The 13,833-nt window shown below is 46.9% G+C and overlaps 27 non-coding genes and 15 pseudogenes across 27 annotated transcripts; all 42 read left to right on the forward strand.

The window, feature by feature from the left end:
- The first annotated feature begins 35 nt into the window (after nucleotides 1-35).
- On the forward strand, nucleotides 36-154 carry LOC138494377 (5S ribosomal RNA). Its single transcript, XR_011277312.1, has one exon. It is a non-coding gene; the product is annotated as a 5S ribosomal RNA (ribosomal RNA).
- A 106-nt stretch (nucleotides 155-260) lies between these two features.
- Nucleotides 261-369, forward strand: LOC138495127 (5S ribosomal RNA; annotated as a pseudogene).
- Nucleotides 370-475: 106 nt separating this feature from the next.
- LOC138494093 (5S ribosomal RNA) lies at nucleotides 476-594 on the forward strand. The gene has a single exon (XR_011277055.1). It is a non-coding gene; the product is annotated as a 5S ribosomal RNA (ribosomal RNA).
- Nucleotides 595-700: 106 nt separating this feature from the next.
- Nucleotides 701-804, forward strand: LOC138495574 (5S ribosomal RNA; annotated as a pseudogene).
- Nucleotides 805-910: 106 nt separating this feature from the next.
- Nucleotides 911-1,029, forward strand: LOC138494389 (5S ribosomal RNA). The gene has a single exon (XR_011277323.1). It is a non-coding gene; the product is annotated as a 5S ribosomal RNA (ribosomal RNA).
- A 106-nt stretch (nucleotides 1,030-1,135) lies between these two features.
- Nucleotides 1,136-1,254, forward strand: LOC138494401 (5S ribosomal RNA). The gene has a single exon (XR_011277334.1). It is a non-coding gene; the product is annotated as a 5S ribosomal RNA (ribosomal RNA).
- Nucleotides 1,255-1,360: 106 nt separating this feature from the next.
- LOC138494158 (5S ribosomal RNA) lies at nucleotides 1,361-1,479 on the forward strand. The gene has a single exon (XR_011277113.1). It is a non-coding gene; the product is annotated as a 5S ribosomal RNA (ribosomal RNA).
- Nucleotides 1,480-1,585: 106 nt separating this feature from the next.
- LOC138495571 (5S ribosomal RNA) lies at nucleotides 1,586-1,689 on the forward strand (annotated as a pseudogene).
- A 106-nt stretch (nucleotides 1,690-1,795) lies between these two features.
- On the forward strand, nucleotides 1,796-1,914 carry LOC138494413 (5S ribosomal RNA). Its single transcript, XR_011277345.1, has one exon. It is a non-coding gene; the product is annotated as a 5S ribosomal RNA (ribosomal RNA).
- Nucleotides 1,915-2,020: 106 nt separating this feature from the next.
- LOC138493852 (5S ribosomal RNA) lies at nucleotides 2,021-2,139 on the forward strand. The gene has a single exon (XR_011276837.1). It is a non-coding gene; the product is annotated as a 5S ribosomal RNA (ribosomal RNA).
- A 475-nt stretch (nucleotides 2,140-2,614) lies between these two features.
- LOC138495767 (5S ribosomal RNA) lies at nucleotides 2,615-2,723 on the forward strand (annotated as a pseudogene).
- A 106-nt stretch (nucleotides 2,724-2,829) lies between these two features.
- Nucleotides 2,830-2,945, forward strand: LOC138495441 (5S ribosomal RNA; annotated as a pseudogene).
- Nucleotides 2,946-3,051: 106 nt separating this feature from the next.
- Nucleotides 3,052-3,170, forward strand: LOC138493853 (5S ribosomal RNA). Its single transcript, XR_011276838.1, has one exon. It is a non-coding gene; the product is annotated as a 5S ribosomal RNA (ribosomal RNA).
- Nucleotides 3,171-3,645: 475 nt separating this feature from the next.
- On the forward strand, nucleotides 3,646-3,754 carry LOC138495768 (5S ribosomal RNA; annotated as a pseudogene).
- A 106-nt stretch (nucleotides 3,755-3,860) lies between these two features.
- Nucleotides 3,861-3,976, forward strand: LOC138495103 (5S ribosomal RNA; annotated as a pseudogene).
- Nucleotides 3,977-4,082: 106 nt separating this feature from the next.
- On the forward strand, nucleotides 4,083-4,201 carry LOC138496128 (5S ribosomal RNA). Its single transcript, XR_011277686.1, has one exon. It is a non-coding gene; the product is annotated as a 5S ribosomal RNA (ribosomal RNA).
- A 106-nt stretch (nucleotides 4,202-4,307) lies between these two features.
- On the forward strand, nucleotides 4,308-4,426 carry LOC138494452 (5S ribosomal RNA). Its single transcript, XR_011277381.1, has one exon. It is a non-coding gene; the product is annotated as a 5S ribosomal RNA (ribosomal RNA).
- Nucleotides 4,427-4,532: 106 nt separating this feature from the next.
- LOC138494425 (5S ribosomal RNA) lies at nucleotides 4,533-4,651 on the forward strand. Its single transcript, XR_011277356.1, has one exon. It is a non-coding gene; the product is annotated as a 5S ribosomal RNA (ribosomal RNA).
- Nucleotides 4,652-4,757: 106 nt separating this feature from the next.
- LOC138493426 (5S ribosomal RNA) lies at nucleotides 4,758-4,876 on the forward strand. Its single transcript, XR_011276450.1, has one exon. It is a non-coding gene; the product is annotated as a 5S ribosomal RNA (ribosomal RNA).
- Nucleotides 4,877-5,566: 690 nt separating this feature from the next.
- On the forward strand, nucleotides 5,567-5,685 carry LOC138493554 (5S ribosomal RNA). The gene has a single exon (XR_011276566.1). It is a non-coding gene; the product is annotated as a 5S ribosomal RNA (ribosomal RNA).
- Nucleotides 5,686-5,791: 106 nt separating this feature from the next.
- On the forward strand, nucleotides 5,792-5,907 carry LOC138494834 (5S ribosomal RNA; annotated as a pseudogene).
- A 106-nt stretch (nucleotides 5,908-6,013) lies between these two features.
- LOC138496932 (5S ribosomal RNA) lies at nucleotides 6,014-6,132 on the forward strand. Its single transcript, XR_011278385.1, has one exon. It is a non-coding gene; the product is annotated as a 5S ribosomal RNA (ribosomal RNA).
- A 106-nt stretch (nucleotides 6,133-6,238) lies between these two features.
- Nucleotides 6,239-6,347, forward strand: LOC138495059 (5S ribosomal RNA; annotated as a pseudogene).
- Nucleotides 6,348-6,453: 106 nt separating this feature from the next.
- On the forward strand, nucleotides 6,454-6,572 carry LOC138493427 (5S ribosomal RNA). Its single transcript, XR_011276451.1, has one exon. It is a non-coding gene; the product is annotated as a 5S ribosomal RNA (ribosomal RNA).
- A 690-nt stretch (nucleotides 6,573-7,262) lies between these two features.
- On the forward strand, nucleotides 7,263-7,381 carry LOC138493555 (5S ribosomal RNA). Its single transcript, XR_011276567.1, has one exon. It is a non-coding gene; the product is annotated as a 5S ribosomal RNA (ribosomal RNA).
- A 106-nt stretch (nucleotides 7,382-7,487) lies between these two features.
- LOC138494835 (5S ribosomal RNA) lies at nucleotides 7,488-7,603 on the forward strand (annotated as a pseudogene).
- A 106-nt stretch (nucleotides 7,604-7,709) lies between these two features.
- Nucleotides 7,710-7,828, forward strand: LOC138496934 (5S ribosomal RNA). Its single transcript, XR_011278386.1, has one exon. It is a non-coding gene; the product is annotated as a 5S ribosomal RNA (ribosomal RNA).
- A 106-nt stretch (nucleotides 7,829-7,934) lies between these two features.
- On the forward strand, nucleotides 7,935-8,053 carry LOC138493667 (5S ribosomal RNA). The gene has a single exon (XR_011276669.1). It is a non-coding gene; the product is annotated as a 5S ribosomal RNA (ribosomal RNA).
- Nucleotides 8,054-8,159: 106 nt separating this feature from the next.
- LOC138496935 (5S ribosomal RNA) lies at nucleotides 8,160-8,278 on the forward strand. Its single transcript, XR_011278387.1, has one exon. It is a non-coding gene; the product is annotated as a 5S ribosomal RNA (ribosomal RNA).
- A 483-nt stretch (nucleotides 8,279-8,761) lies between these two features.
- On the forward strand, nucleotides 8,762-8,870 carry LOC138495606 (5S ribosomal RNA; annotated as a pseudogene).
- A 106-nt stretch (nucleotides 8,871-8,976) lies between these two features.
- Nucleotides 8,977-9,095, forward strand: LOC138494241 (5S ribosomal RNA). Its single transcript, XR_011277189.1, has one exon. It is a non-coding gene; the product is annotated as a 5S ribosomal RNA (ribosomal RNA).
- A 106-nt stretch (nucleotides 9,096-9,201) lies between these two features.
- On the forward strand, nucleotides 9,202-9,320 carry LOC138494438 (5S ribosomal RNA). The gene has a single exon (XR_011277368.1). It is a non-coding gene; the product is annotated as a 5S ribosomal RNA (ribosomal RNA).
- Nucleotides 9,321-9,422: 102 nt separating this feature from the next.
- Nucleotides 9,423-9,541, forward strand: LOC138494138 (5S ribosomal RNA). The gene has a single exon (XR_011277095.1). It is a non-coding gene; the product is annotated as a 5S ribosomal RNA (ribosomal RNA).
- Nucleotides 9,542-10,006: 465 nt separating this feature from the next.
- LOC138495769 (5S ribosomal RNA) lies at nucleotides 10,007-10,115 on the forward strand (annotated as a pseudogene).
- A 106-nt stretch (nucleotides 10,116-10,221) lies between these two features.
- LOC138497061 (5S ribosomal RNA) lies at nucleotides 10,222-10,340 on the forward strand. Its single transcript, XR_011278486.1, has one exon. It is a non-coding gene; the product is annotated as a 5S ribosomal RNA (ribosomal RNA).
- A 475-nt stretch (nucleotides 10,341-10,815) lies between these two features.
- Nucleotides 10,816-10,924, forward strand: LOC138495770 (5S ribosomal RNA; annotated as a pseudogene).
- Nucleotides 10,925-11,030: 106 nt separating this feature from the next.
- LOC138494450 (5S ribosomal RNA) lies at nucleotides 11,031-11,149 on the forward strand. The gene has a single exon (XR_011277379.1). It is a non-coding gene; the product is annotated as a 5S ribosomal RNA (ribosomal RNA).
- A 106-nt stretch (nucleotides 11,150-11,255) lies between these two features.
- Nucleotides 11,256-11,374, forward strand: LOC138493557 (5S ribosomal RNA). The gene has a single exon (XR_011276569.1). It is a non-coding gene; the product is annotated as a 5S ribosomal RNA (ribosomal RNA).
- A 106-nt stretch (nucleotides 11,375-11,480) lies between these two features.
- Nucleotides 11,481-11,599, forward strand: LOC138493854 (5S ribosomal RNA). The gene has a single exon (XR_011276839.1). It is a non-coding gene; the product is annotated as a 5S ribosomal RNA (ribosomal RNA).
- Nucleotides 11,600-12,289: 690 nt separating this feature from the next.
- LOC138495518 (5S ribosomal RNA) lies at nucleotides 12,290-12,398 on the forward strand (annotated as a pseudogene).
- A 690-nt stretch (nucleotides 12,399-13,088) lies between these two features.
- On the forward strand, nucleotides 13,089-13,204 carry LOC138494650 (5S ribosomal RNA; annotated as a pseudogene).
- Nucleotides 13,205-13,310: 106 nt separating this feature from the next.
- LOC138493429 (5S ribosomal RNA) lies at nucleotides 13,311-13,429 on the forward strand. The gene has a single exon (XR_011276452.1). It is a non-coding gene; the product is annotated as a 5S ribosomal RNA (ribosomal RNA).
- The last annotated feature ends 404 nt before the right edge of the window (nucleotides 13,430-13,833 follow it).

Consider the following 13,833-nt stretch of genomic DNA (forward strand, 5'->3'; position numbering starts at 1 on the left):
AGATGCTTAAAGGTACAAATCTCAGAAGGCCCAGAGCCTACGGCCACACCACACTGAATGCGCCTGATCTCGTCTGATCTCAGAAGCTAAGCAGTGTCGGGCCTAGTTAGTACCTGGATGGGAGACCGCCTGGGAATACCAGGTGCTGTAGGCTTTTTTGTGCTCCATGTTCAGGCAGTGAGCCATTTCTCAATTGGCTTTCAAAACTGCATGGTCTAGCCAACTAGATGCTTAAAGGTACAAATCTCAGAAGGCCCAGAGCCTACGGCCACACCACACTGAATGCGTCTGATCTCAGAAGCTAAGCAGTGTCGGGCCCAGTTAGTACCTGGATGGGAGACCGCCTGGGAATACCAGGTGCTGTAGGCTTTTTTGTGCTCCATGTTCAGGCAGTGAGCCATTTCTCAATTGGCTTTCAAAACTGCATGGTCTAGCCAACTAGACGCTTAAAGGTACAAATCTCAGAAGGCCCAGAGCCTACGGCCACACCACACTGAATGCGCCTGATCTCGTCTGATCTCAGAAGCTAAGCAGTGTCAGGCCTAGTTAGTACCTGGATGGGAAACCGCCTGGGAATACCAGGTGCTGTAGGCTTTTTTGTGCTCCATGTTCAGGCAGTGAGCCATTTCTCAATTGGCTTTCAAAACTGCATGGTCTAGCCAACTAGATGCTTAAAGGTACAAATCTCAGAAGGCCCAGAGCCTACAACCACACTGAATGCGCCTGATCTCAGAAGCTAAGCAGTGTCGGGCCTAGTTAGTACCTGGATGGGAGACCGCCTGGGAATACCAGGTGCTGTAGGCCTTTTTGTGCTCCATGTTCAGGCAGTGAGCCATTTCTCAATTGGCTTTCAAAACTGCATGGTCTAGCCAACTAGATGCTTAAAGGTACAAATCTCAGAAGGCCCAGAGCCTACGGCCACACCACACTGAATGCGCCTGATCTCGTCTGATCTCAGAAGCTAAGCAGTGTCGGGCCTAGTTAGTACCTGGATGGGAGACCGCCTGGGAATACCAGGTGCTGTAGGCTTTTTTGTGCTCCATGTTCAGGCAGTGAGCCATTTCTCAATTGGCTTTCAAAACTGCATGGTCTAGCCAACTAGATGCTTAAAGGTACAAATCTCAGAAGGCCCAGAGCCTACGGCCACACCACACTGAATGCGCCTGATCTCGTCTGATCTCAGAAGCTAAGCAGTGTCGGGCCTAGTTAGTACCTGGATGGGAGACCGCCTGGGAATACCAGGTGCTGTAGGCTTTTTTGTGCTCCATGTTCAGGCAGTGAGCCATTTCTCAATTGGCTTTCAAAACTGCATGGTCTAGCCAACTAGACGCTTAAAGGTACAAATCTCAGAAGGCCCAGAGCCTACAGCCACACCACACTGAATGCGCCTGATCTCGTCTGATCTCAGAAGCTAAGCAGTGTCAGGCCTAGTTAGTACCTGGATGGGAAACCGCCTGGGAATACCAGGTGCTGTAGGCTTTTTTGTGCTCCATGTTCAGGCAGTGAGCCATTTCTCAATTGGCTTTCAAAACTGCATGGTCTAGCCAACTAGATGCTTAAAGGTACAAATCTCAGAAGGCCCAGAGCCTACGACCACACTGAATGCGCCTGATCTCAGAAGCTAAGCAGTGTCGGGCCTAGTTAGTACCTGGATGGGAGACCGCCTGGGAATACCAGGTGCTGTAGGCCTTTTTGTGCTCCATGTTCAGGCAGTGAGCCATTTCTCAATTGGCTTTCAAAACTGCATGGTCTAGCCAACTAGATGCTTAAAGGTACAAATCTCAGAAGGCCCAGAGCCTACGGCCACACCACACTGAATGCGCCTGATCTCGTCTGATCTCAGAAGCTAAGCAGTGTCGGGCCTAGTTAGTACCTGGATGGGAGACCGCCTGGGAATACCAGGTGCTGTAGGCTTTTTTGTGCTCCATGTTCAGGCAGTGAGCCATTTCTCAATTGGCTTTCAAAACTGCATGGTCTAGCCAACTAGATGCTTAAAGGTACAAATCTCAGAAGGCCCAGAGCCTACGGCCACACCACACTGAATGCGCCTGATCTCGTCTGATCTCAGAAGCTAAGCAGTGTCGGGCCTAGTTAGTACCTGGATGGGAGACCGCCTGGGAATACCAGGTTCTGTAGGCTTTTTTGTGCTCTATGATTAGTAATTGTGCCACTTCTCAATTTCTTTTTAAATTTGCTTATGATTCCAAAATAAATGTATCCCTTTTAATAGCGGAAATGTTGGACAACAACATGAGGGCTGGCGCTACCTATTTACATAAAATTAACATACGGGTAGTGTGTTCATGGGTAATAAATCTACCTTCACATGTAATGCAGTTCAGAGAATATTGAGTCCATAAAGAGTCTTGAAAGAAAGCCATGGTTGTGTTGGTTGTTCTCTCCAACTCCCTGCAACAGAAACAGGATGGATGGAGTAAAGTTATCCAACCAGACATAGGAGTCCTGAATGGGCCCACAAGTCTTATATATCTCGCCTGATCGAGCCTGATCGAGCGCTGATCGGGTGATGAGCGTGGTATCATGTTGCAAGTGGCTTTATGGCTTAGCTTACTAACTGTAAATGCATAAGAGTAATACTCTTAGCATTTCTCAATTTTAGGGCTACACCACAATGAATGCGCCCGATCTCGGAAGCTAAGCAGTTTCGGGCCTAGTTAGTACCTGGATGGGAGACCGCCTGGGAATACCAGGTGCTGTAGGCTTTTTTGTGCTCCATGTTCAGGCAGTGAGCCATTTCTCAATTGGCTTTCAAAACTGCATGGTCTAGCCAACTAGATGCTTAAATGTACAAATCTCAGAAGGCCCAGAGCCCACGGCGACACCACACTGAATGCGCCTGATCTCTGATCACAGAAGCTAAGCGGTGTCAGGCCTAGTTAGTACCTGGATGGGAGACCGCCTGGGAATACCAGGTGCTGTAGGCTTTTTTGTGCTCCATGTTCAGGCAGTGAGCCATTTCTCAATTGGCTTTCAAAACTGCATGGTCTAGCCAACTAGATGCTTAAAGGTACAAATCTCAGAAGGCCCAGAGCCTACGGCCACACCACACTGAATGCGCCTGATCTCGTCTGATCTCAGAAGCTAAGCAGTGTCGGGCCTAGTTAGTACCTGGATGGGAGACCGCCTGGGAATACCAGGTTCTGTAGGCTTTTTTGTGCTCTATGATTAGTAATTGTGCCACTTCTCAATTTCTTTTTAAATTTGCTTATGATTCCAAAATAAATGTATCCCTTTTAATAGCGGAAATGTTGGACAACAACATGAGGGCTGGCGCTACCTATTTACATAAAATTAACATACGGGTAGTGTGTTCATGGGTAATAAATCTACCTTCACATGTAATGCAGTTCAGAGAATATTGAGTCCATAAAGAGTCTTGAAAGAAAGCCATGGTTGTGTTGGTTGTTCTCTCCAACTCCCTGCAACAGAAACAGGATGGATGGAGTAAAGTTATCCAACCAGACATAGGAGTCCTGAATGGGCCCACAAGTCTTATATATCTCGCCTGATCGAGCCTGATCGAGCGCTGATCGGGTGATGAGCGTGGTATCATGTTGCAAGTGGCTTTATGGCTTAGCTTACTAACTGTAAATGCATAAGAGTAATACTCTGAGCATTTCTCAATTTTAGGGCTACACCACAATGAATGCGCCCGATCTCGGAAGCTAAGCAGTTTCGGGCCTAGTTAGTACCTGGATGGGAGACCGCCTGGGAATACCAGGTGCTGTAGGCTTTTTTGTGCTCCATGTTCAGGCAGTGAGCCATTTCTCAATTGGCTTTCAAAACTGCATGGTCTAGCCAACTAGATGCTTAAAGGTACAAATCTCAGAAGGCCCAGAGCCCACGGCCACACCACACTGAATGCGCCTGATCTCTGATCACAGAAGCTAAGCGGTGTCGGGCCTAGTTAGTACCTGGATGGGAGACCGCCTGGGAATACCAGGTGCTGTAGGCTTTTTTGTGCTCCATGTTCAGGCAGTGAGCCATTTCTCAATTGGCTTTCAAAACTGCATGGTCTAGCCAACTAGATGCTTAAAGGTACAAATCTCAGAAGGCCCAGAGCCTACGGCCACACCACACTGAATGCGCCTGATCTCATCTGATCTCAGAAGCTAAGCAGTGTCGGGCCTAGTTAGTACCTGGATGGGAGACCGCCTGGGAATACCAGGTGCTGTAGGCTTTTTTGTGCTCCATGTTCAGGCAGTGAGCCATTTCTCAATTGGCTTTCAAAACTGCATGGTCTAGCCAACTAGATGCTTAAAGGTACAAATCTCAGAAGGTCCAGAGCCTACGGCCAGACCACACTGAATGCGCCTGATCTCGTCAGATCTCAGAAGCTAAGCAGTGTCGGGCCTAGTTAGCACCTGGATGGGAGACCGCCTCGGAATACCAGGTGCTGTAGGCTTTTTTGTGCTCCATGTTCAGGCAGTGAGCCATTTCTCAATTGGCTTTCAAAACTGCATGGTCTAGCCAACTAGATGCTTAAAGGTACAAATCTCAGAAGGCCCAGAGCCTACGGCCACACCACACTGAATGCGCCTGATCTCGTCTGATCTCAGAAGCTAAGCAGTGTCGGGCCTAGTTAGTACCTGGATGGGAGACCGCCTGGGAATACCAGGTGCTGTAGGCTTTTTTGTGCTCCATGTTCAGGCAGTGAGCCATTTCTCAATTGGCTTTCAAAACTGCATGGTCTAGCCAACTAGATGCTTAAAGGTACAAATCTCAGAAGGCCCAGAGCCTACGGCCACACCACACTGAATGTGCCTGATCTCGTCTGATCTCAGAAGCTAAGCAGTGTCGGGCCTAGTTAGTACCTGGATGGGAGACCGCCTGGGAATACCAGGTGCTGTAGGCTTTTTTGTGCTCTATGATTAGTAATTGTGCCACTTCTCAATTTCTTTTTAAATTTGCTTATGATTCCAAAATAAATGTATCCCTTTTAATAGCGGAAATGTTGGACAACAACATGAGGGCTGGCGCTACCTATTTACATAAAATTAACATATGGGTAGTGTGTTCATGGGTAATAAATCTACCTTCACATGTAATGCAGTTCAGAGAATATTGAGTCCATAAAGAGTCTTGAAAGAAAGCCATGGTTGTGTTGGTTGTTCTCTCCAACTCCCTGCAACGGAAACAGGATGGATGGAGTAAAGTTATCCAACCAGACATAGGAGTCCTGAATGGGCCCACAAGTCTTATATATCTCGCCTGATCGAGCCTGATCGAGCGCTGATCGGGTGATGAGCGTGGTATCATGTTGCAAGTGGCTTTATGGCTTAGCTTACTAACTGTAAATGCATAAGAGTAATAATCTTAGCATTTCTCAATTTTAGGGCTACACCACAATGAATGGGCCCGATCTCGGAAGCTAAGCAGTTTCGGGCCTAGTTAGTACCTGGATGGGAGACCGCCTGGGAATACCAGGTGCTGTAGGCTTTTTTGTGCTCCATGTTCAGGCAGTGAGCCATTTCTCAATTGGCTTTCAAAACTGCATGGTCTAGCCAACTAGATGCTTAAAGGTACAAATCTCAGAAGGCCCAGAGCCTACGGCCACACCACACTGAATGCGCCTGATCTTGTCTGATCTCAGAAGCTAAGCAGTGTTGGGCCTAGTTAGTACCTGGATGGGAGACCGCCTGGGAATACCAGGTGCTGTAGGCTTTTTTGTGCTCCATGTTCAGGCAGTGAGCCATTTCTCAATTGGCTTTCAAAACTGCATGGTCTAGCCAACTAGATGCTTAAAGGTACAAATCTCAGAAGGCCCAGAGCCCACGGCCACACCACACTGAATGCGCCTGATCTCTGATCTCAGAAGCTAAGCAGTGTCGGGCCTAGTTAGTACCTGGATGGGAGACCGCCTGGGAATACCAGGTGCTATAGGCTTTTTTGTGCTCCATGTTCAGGCAGTGAGCCATTTCTCAATTGGCTTTCAAAACTGCATGGTCTAGCCAACTAGATGCTTAAAGGTACAAATCTCAGAAGGCCCAGAGCCTACGGCCAGACCACACTGAATGCGCCTGATCTCGTCTGATCTCAGAAGCTAAGCAGTGTCGGGCCTAGTTAGTACCTGGATGGGAGACCGCCTGGGAATACCAGGTGCTGTAGGCTTTTTTGTGCTCCATGTTCAGGCAGTGAGCCATTTCTCAATTGGCTTTCAAAACTGCATGGTCTAGCCAACTAGATGCTTAAAGGTACAAATCTCAGAAGGCCCAGAGCCTACGGCCACACCACACTGAATGCGTCTGATCTCAGAAGCTAAGCAGTGTCGGGCCTAGTTAGTACCTGGATGGGAGACCGCCTGGGAATACCAGGTGCTGTAGGCTTTTTTGTGCTCCATGTTCAGGCAGTGAGCCATTTCTCAATTGGCTTTCAAAACTGCATGGTCTAGCCAACTAGATGCTTAAAGGTACAAATCTCAGAAGGCCCAGAGCCTACGGCCACACCACACTGAATGTGCCTGATCTCGTCTGATCTCAGAAGCTAAGCAGTGTCGGGCCTAGTTAGTACCTGGATGGGAGACCGCCTGGGAATACCAGGTGCTGTAGGCTTTTTTGTGCTCTATGATTAGTAATTGTGCCACTTCTCAATTTCTTTTTAAATTTGCTTATGATTCCAAAATAAATGTATCCCTTTTAATAGCGGAAATGTTGGACAACAACATGAGGGCTGGCGCTACCTATTTACATAAAAGTAACATATGGGTAGTGTGTTCATGGGTAATAAATCTACCTTCACATGTAATGCAGTTCAGAGAATATTGAGTCCATAAAGAGTCTTGAAAGAAAGCCATGGTTGTGTTGGTTGTTCTCTCCAACTCCCTGCAACGGAAACAGGATGGATGGAGTAAAGTTATCCAACCAGACATAGGAGTCCTGAATGGGCCCACAAGTCTTATATATCTCGCCTGATCGAGCCTGATCGAGCGCTGATCGGGTGATGAGCGTGGTATCATGTTGCAAGTGGCTTTATGGCTTAGCTTACTAACTGTAAATGCATAAGAGTAATAATCTTAGCATTTCTCAATTTTAGGGCTACACCACAATGAATGGGCCCGATCTCGGAAGCTAAGCAGTTTCGGGCCTAGTTAGTACCTGGATGGGAGACCGCCTGGGAATACCAGGTGCTGTAGGCTTTTTTGTGCTCCATGTTCAGGCAGTGAGCCATTTCTCAATTGGCTTTCAAAACTGCATGGTCTAGCCAACTAGATGCTTAAAGGTACAAATCTCAGAAGGCCCAGAGCCTACGGCCACACCACACTGAATGCGCCTGATCTTGTCTGATCTCAGAAGCTAAGCAGTGTTGGGCCTAGTTAGTACCTGGATGGGAGACCGCCTGGGAATACCAGGTGCTGTAGGCTTTTTTGTGCTCCATGTTCAGGCAGTGAGCCATTTCTCAATTGGCTTTCAAAACTGCATGGTCTAGCCAACTAGATGCTTAAAGGTACAAATCTCAGAAGGCCCAGAGCCCACGGCCACACCACACTGAATGCGCCTGATCTCTGATCTCAGAAGCTAAGCAGTGTCGGGCCTAGTTAGTACCTGGATGGGAGACCGCCTGGGAATACCAGGTGCTATAGGCTTTTTTGTGCTCCATGTTCAGGCAGTGAGCCATTTCTCAATTGGCTTTCAAAACTGCATGGTCTAGCCAACTAGATGCTTAAAGGTACAAATCTCAGAAGGCCCAGAGCCTACGGCCAGACCACACTGAATGCGCCTGATCTCGTCTGATCTCAGAAGCTAAGCAGTGTCGGGCCTAGTTAGTACCTGGATGGGAGACCGCCTGGGAATACCAGGTGCTGTAGGCTTTTTTGTGCTCCATGTTCAGGCAGTGAGCCATTTCTCAATTGGCTTTCAAAACTGCATGGTCTAGCCAACTAGATGCTTAAAGGTACAAATCTCAGAAGGCCCAGAGCCTACGGCCAGACCACACTGAATGCGCCTGATCTCGTCTGATCTCAGAAGCTAAGCAGTGTCGGGCCTAGTTAGTACCTGGATGGGAGACTGCCTGGGAATACCAGGTGCTGTAGGCTTTTTTGTGCTCCATGTTCAGGCAGTGAGCCATTTCTCAATTGGCTTTCAAAACTGCATGGTCTAGCCAACTAGATGCTTAAAGGTACAAATCTCAGAAGGCCCAGAGCCTACGGCCAGACCACACTGAATGCGCCTGATCTCGTCTGATCTCAGAAGCTAAGCAGTGTCGGGCCTAGTTAGTACCTGGATGGGAGACCGCCTGGGAATACCAGGTGCTGTAGGCTTTTTTGTGCTCTATGATTAGTAATTGTGCCACTTCTCAATTTCTTTTTAAATTTGCTTATGATTCCAAAATAAATGTATCCCTTTTAATAGCGGAAATGTTGGACAACAACATGAGGGCTGGCGCTACCTATTTACATAAAATTAACATACGGGTAGTGTGTTCATGGGTAATAAATCTACCTTCACATGTAATGCAGTAATGCAGTTCAGAGAATATTGAGTCCATAAAGAGTCTTGAAAGAAAGCCATGGTTGTGTTGGTTGTTCTCTCCAACTCCCTGCAACAGAAACAGGATGGATGGAGTAAAGTTATCCAACCAGACATAGGAGTCCTGAATGGGCCCACAAGTCTTATATATCTCGCCTGATCGAGCCTGATCGAGCGCTGATCGGGTGATGAGCGTGGTATCATGTTGCAAGTGGCTTTATGGTTTAGCTTACTAACTGTAAATGCAAAAGAGTAATACTCTTAGCATTTCTCAATTTTAGGGCTACACCACAATGAATGCGCCCGATCTCGGAAGCTAAGCAGTTTTGGGCCTAGTTAGTACCTGGATGGGAGACCGCCTGGGAATACCAGGTGCTGTAGGCTTTTTTGTGCTCCATGTTCAGGCAGTGAGCCATTTCTCAATTGGCTTTCAAAACTGCATGGTCTAGCCAACTAGATGCTTAAAGGTACAAATCTCAGAAGGCCCAGAGCCTACGGCCACACCACACTGAATGCGCCTGATCTCGTCTGATCTCAGAAGCTAATCAGTGTCAGGCCTAGTTAGTACCTGGATGGGAGACCGCCTGGGAATACCAGGTGCTGTAGGCTTTTTTGTGCTCCATGTTCAGGCAGTGAGCCATTTCTCAATTGGCTTTCAAAACTGCATGTTCTAGCCAACTAGATGCTTAAAGGTACAAATCTCAGAAGGCCCAGAGCCTACGGCCACACCACACTGAATGCGCCTGATCTCGTCTGATCTCAGAAGCTAAGCAGTGTCGGGCCTAGTTAGTACCTGGATGGGAGACCGCCTGGGAATACCAGGTGCTGTAGGCTTTTTTGTGCTCCATGTTCAGGCAGTGAGCCATTTCTCAATTGGCTTTCAAAACTGCATGGTCTAGCCAACTAGATGCTTAAAGGAATCTCAGAAGGCCCAGAGCCTACGGCCACACCACACTGAATGCGCCTGATCTCGTCTGATTTCAGAAGCTAAGCAGTGTCGGGCCTAGTTAGTACCTGGATGGGAGACTGCCTGGGAATACCAGGTGCTGTAGGCTTTTTTGTGCTCTATGATTAGTAATTGTGCCACTTCTCAATTTCTTTTTAAATTTGCTTATGATTCCAAAATAAATGTATCCCTTTTACTAGCGGAAATGTTGGACAACAACATGAGGGCTGGCGCTACCTATTTACATAAAATTAACATACGGGTAGTGTGTTCATGGGTAATAAATCTACCTTCACATGTAATGCAGTTCAGAGAATATTGAGTCCATAAAGAGTCTTGAAAGAAAGCCATGGTTGTGTTGGTTGTTCTCTCCAACTCCCTGCAACAGAAACAGGATGGATGGAGTAAAGTTATCCTACCAGACATAGGAGTCCTGAATGGGCCCACAAGTCTTATATATCTCGCCTGATCGAGCGCTGATCGGGTGATGAGCGTGGTATCATGTTGCAAGTGGCTTTATGGCTTAGCTTACTAACTGTAAATGCATAAGAGTAATACTCTTAGCATTTCTCAATTTTAGGGCTACACCACAATGAATGCGCCCGATCTCGGAAGCTAAGCAGTTTCGGGCCTAGTTAGTACCTGGATGGGAGACCGCCTGGGAATACCAGGTGCTGTAGGCTTTTTTGTGCTCCATGTTCAGGCAGTGAGCCATTTCTCAATTGGCTTTCAAAACTGCATGGTCTAGCCAACTAGATGCTTAAAGGTACAAATCTCAGAAGGCCCAGAGCCTATGGCCACACCACACTGAATGCGCCTGATCTCGTCTGATCTCAGAAGCTAAGCAGTGTCGGGCCTAGTTAGTACCTGGATGGGAGACCGCCTGGGAATACCAGGTGCTGTAGGCTTTTTTGTGCTCTATGATTAGTAATTGTGCCACTTCTCAATTTCTTTTTAAATTTGCTTATGATTCCAAAATAAATGTATCCCTTTTAATAGCGGAAATGTTGGACAACAACATGAGGGCTGGCGCTACCTATTTACATAAAATTAACATACGGGTAGTGTGTTCATGGGTAATAAATCTACCTTCACATGTAATGCAGTTCAGAGAATATTGAGTCCATAAAGAGTCTTGAAAGAAAGCCATGGTTGTGTTGGTTGTTCTCTCCAACTCGCTGCAACAGAAACAGGATGGATGGAGTAAAGTTATCCAACCAGACATAGGAGTCCTGAATGGGCCCACAAGTCTTATATATCTCGCCTGATCGAGCCTGATCCAGCGCTGATCGGGTGATGAGCGTGGTATCATGTTGCAAGTGGCTTTATGGCTTAGCTTACTAACTGTAAATGCAAAAGAGTAATACTCTTAGCATTTCTCAATTTTAGGGCTACACCACAATGAATGCGCCCGATCTCGGAAGCTAAGCAGTTTCGGGCCTAGTTAGTACCTGGATGGGAGACCGCCTGGGAATACCAGGTGCTGTAGGCTTTTTTGTGCTCCATATTCAGGCAGTGAGCCATTTCTCAATTGGCTTTCAAAACTGCATAGTCTAGCCAACTAGATGCTTAAAGGTACAAATCTCAGAAGGCCCAGAGCCTACGGCCACACCACACTGAATGCGCCTGATCTCGTCTGATCTCAGAAGCTAAGCAGTGTCGGGCCTAGTTAGTACCTGGATGGGAGACCGCCTGGGAATACCAGGTGCTGTAGGCTTTTTTGTGCTCCATGTTCAGGCAGTGAGCCATTTCTCAATTGGCTTTCAAAACTGCATGGTCTAGCCAACTAGATGCTTAAAGGTACAAATCTCAGAAGGCCCAGAGCCTACGGCCACACCACACTGAATGCGCCTGATCTTGTCTGATCTCAGAAGCTAAGCAGTGTTGGGCCTAGTTAGTACCTGGATGGGAGACCGCCTGGGAATACCAGGTGCTGTAGGCTTTTTTGTGCTCCATGTTCAGGCAGTGAGCCATTTCTCAATTGGCTTTCAAAACTGCATGGTCTAGCCAACTAGATGCTTAAAGGTACAAATCTCAGAAGGCCCAGAGCCTACGGCCACACCACACTGAATGCGCCTGATCTCGTCTGATCTCAGAAGCTAAGCAGTGTCGGGCCTAGTTAGTACCTGGATGGGAGACCGCCTGGGAATACCAGGTTCTGTAGGCTTTTTTGTGCTCTATGATTAGTAATTGTGCCACTTCTCAATTTCTTTTTAAATTTGCTTATGATTCCAAAATAAATGTATCCCTTTTAATAGCGGAAATGTTGGACAACAACATGAGGGCTGGCGCTACCTATTTCCATAAAATTAACATACGGGTAGTGTGTTCATGGGTAATAAATCTACCTTCACATGTAATGCAGTTCAGAGAATATTGAGTCCATAAAGAGTCTTGAAAGAAAGCCATGGTTGTGTTGGTTGTTCTCTCCAACTCCCTGCAACAGAAACAGGATGGATGGAGTAAAGTTATCCAACCAGACATAGGAGTCCTGAATGGGCCCACAAGTCTTATATATCTCGCCTGATCGAGCCTGATCCAGCGCTGATCGGGTGATGAGCGTGGTATCATGTTGCAAGTGGCTTTATGGCTTAGCTTACTAACTGTAAATGCAAAAGAGTAATACTCTTAGCATTTCTCAATTTTAGGGTTACACCACAATGAATGCGCCCGATCTCGGAAGCTAAGCAGTTTCGGGCCTAGTTAGTACCTGGATGGGAGACCGCCTGGGAATACCAGGTGCTGTAGGCTTTTTTGTGCTCCATGTTCAGGCAGTGAGCCATTTCTCAATTGACTTTCAAAACTGCATGGTCTAGCCAACTAGATGCTTAAAGGTACAAATCTCAGAAGGCCCAGAGCCTAAGGCCACACCACACTGAATGCGTCTGATCTCAGAAGCTAAGCAGTGTCGGGCCTAGTTAGTACCTGGATGGGAGACCGCCTGGGAATACCAGGTTCTGTAGGCTTTTTTGTGCTCTATGATTAGTAATTGTGCCACTTCTCAATTTCTTTTTAAATTTGCTTATGATTCCAAAATAAATGTATCCCTTTTAATAGCGGAAATGTTGGACAACAACATGAGGGCTGGCGCTACCTATTTACATAAAATTAACATACGGGTAGTGTGTTCATGGGTAATAAATCTACCTTCACATGTAATGCAGTTCAGAGAATATTGAGTCCATAAAGAGTCTTGAAAGAAAGCCATGGTTGTGTTGGTTGTTCTCTCCAACTCCCTGCAACAGAAACAGGATGGATGGAGTAAAGTTATCCAACCAGACATAGGAGTCCTGAATGGGCCCACAAGTCTTATATATCTCGCCTGATCGAGCCTGATCGAGCGCTGATCGGGTGATGAGCATGGTATCATGTTGCAAGTGGCTTTATGGCTTAGCTTACTAACTGTAAATGCATTAGAGTAATACTCTTAGCATTTCTCAATTTTAGGGCTACACCACAATGAATGCGCCCGATCTCGGAAGCTAAGCAGTTTCGGGCCTAGTTACTACCTGGATGGGAGACCGCCTGGGAATACCAGGTGCTGTAGGCTTTTTTGTGCTCCATGTTCAGGCAGTGAGCCATTTCTCAATTGGCTTTCAAAACTGCATGGTCTAGCCAACTAGATGCTTAAATGTACAAATCTCAGAAGGCCCAGAGCCCACGGCCACACCACACTGAATGCGCCTGATCTCTGATCTCAGAAGCTAAGCAGTGTCGGGCCTAGTTAGTACCTGGATGGGAGACCGCCTGGGAATACCAGGTGCTGTAGGCTTTTTTGTGCTCCATGTTCAGGCAGTGAGCCATTTCTCAATTGGCTTTCAAAACTGCATGGTCTAGCCAACTAGATGCTTAAAGGTACAAATCTCAGAAGGCCCAGAGCCTACGGCCACACCACACTGAATGTGCCTGATCTCGTCTGATCTCAGAAGCTAAGCAGTGTCGGGCCTAGTTAGTACCTGGATGGGAGACCGCCTGGGAATACCAGGTGCTGTAGGCTTTTTTGTGCTCTATGATTAGTAATTGTGCCACTTCTCAATTTCTTTTTAAATTTGCTTATGATTCCAAAATAAATGTATCCCTTTTAATAGCGGAAATGTTGGACAACAACATGAGGGCTGGCGCTACCTATTTACATAAAATTAACATATGGGTAGTGTGTTCATGGGTAATAAATCTACCTTCACATGTAATGCAGTTCAGAGAATATTGAGTCCATAAAGAGTCTTGAAAGAAAGCCATGGTTGTGTTGGTTGTTCTCTCCAACTCCCTGCAACGGAAACAGGATGGATGGAGTAAAGTTATCCAACCAGACATAGGAGTCCTGAATGGGCCCACAAGTCTTATATATCTCGCCTGATCGAGCCTGATCGAGCGCTGATCGGGTGATGAGCGTGGTATCAT

Source organism: Ambystoma mexicanum, chromosome 10, assembly GCF_040938575.1.
Source record: "Ambystoma mexicanum isolate Mex_15411 chromosome 10, UKY_AmexF1_1, whole genome shotgun sequence".
In the NCBI taxonomy this organism is placed as follows: domain Eukaryota; kingdom Metazoa; phylum Chordata; class Amphibia; order Caudata; family Ambystomatidae; genus Ambystoma; species Ambystoma mexicanum.